Consider the following 1,269-nt stretch of genomic DNA (forward strand, 5'->3'; position numbering starts at 1 on the left):
TAGTTAAAACTTGTTCTGCAATAAATGGATAATTTTGTTCTTCATTAAAGAAACCTGGTCAGTGTCTTCTATTCTGGGAAAAATAGAGTATATGACTGACTGTTTCAGTAAGTGGGAAAAGTTCACATAGATGTTGTGACCTGTGGAGAAGTGGGATGAGAATAAAGAGTGCCCTCCTCTGCCCTTAGTTGTCACAGCATTTGTGATCTGGCTCTGTAGCTTCGTTGGCTCGAGTGTTTGTCTAATAATCAGAAAATCTTGGATTCATATCCTTGCTTCAAAAGTTTAGCTGTCAATCGTTTACATATGTTTTCTTGTGAACTTTTAACTTTTCTTATGAATTTTATTCACACAAGAAAACAGCTCAGTGGTTGCCTTTGTGAAGGATGTGAGTTTGAAATGGCTGTTCCTGCTCGTACAGAAGTCCAGTGCTAATATTTCAATGGCAACTCAATCCCCTACAATTTCTTTGAGAGCAATGTGTTTGCAGTTGCATTTAACCTGGAAAACAGCTCAACATTAATCTCACTGACGGAAAATGTGACCGTGATGTATGTTTCAGAGTGTTTGTGCCGTTTTGTGTCTTTTTTAACCAAGACTGTAACACGACGCAAAGGGGAGGGTTGATCCGAGGTTTAGAACATAATTGTCAGTCAGGAGCAAGAAAAATCAAAAGGAACAAAATAAGAAAACCCAGTCCCCAGATTTGAGAATCTGGAGATCCGCTTTGGGAAAGTGAATCAGAGCAGAATGAAGTTGAACTGTCCGACTGCCCAGAAAAGATGAAGACACAGCTCAGTCAGCATGTTCCCCTGGTTTATGATGCTGGAACATTCCTCACACAGAAATTATTCAATCAATACTCATCTGCCAAGTCGGTCTGAGGCTGTGCCTCTCTGATCATGTGGAATTAAAGCAAATCTTCCAGTCAGTTAGTTCAGTTGTCATTTCATGAGAAATTCGGTCATCATGACTTCGTCAGTGACCTCATGGTTCAGGTGTCTGAGTGATGTTAATCATGATGTGATGAAATGATTGTATGTTCCAGTCTTTCCGTGGTGGGTTTTCACACTGAGTAGAAACGTGTTGGACATGGTCTGGAAATGTTTCACACCGCTCCATCCCCAACAGGCCATGACCTGACGTGATGGAAATTTCATTTACTTACAGAAGCTGCATTTCCATCATTGCACATCTGGCTACACAGCCAGGATCTGTACTGTTCAAACAGCTGACAAGGTGGTCGAGAGATTAAGACGGGGGGCGTGC

Source organism: Heterodontus francisci, unplaced genomic scaffold (genome assembly GCF_036365525.1).
Source record: "Heterodontus francisci isolate sHetFra1 unplaced genomic scaffold, sHetFra1.hap1 HAP1_SCAFFOLD_43, whole genome shotgun sequence".
NCBI classification, from domain to species: domain Eukaryota; kingdom Metazoa; phylum Chordata; class Chondrichthyes; order Heterodontiformes; family Heterodontidae; genus Heterodontus; species Heterodontus francisci.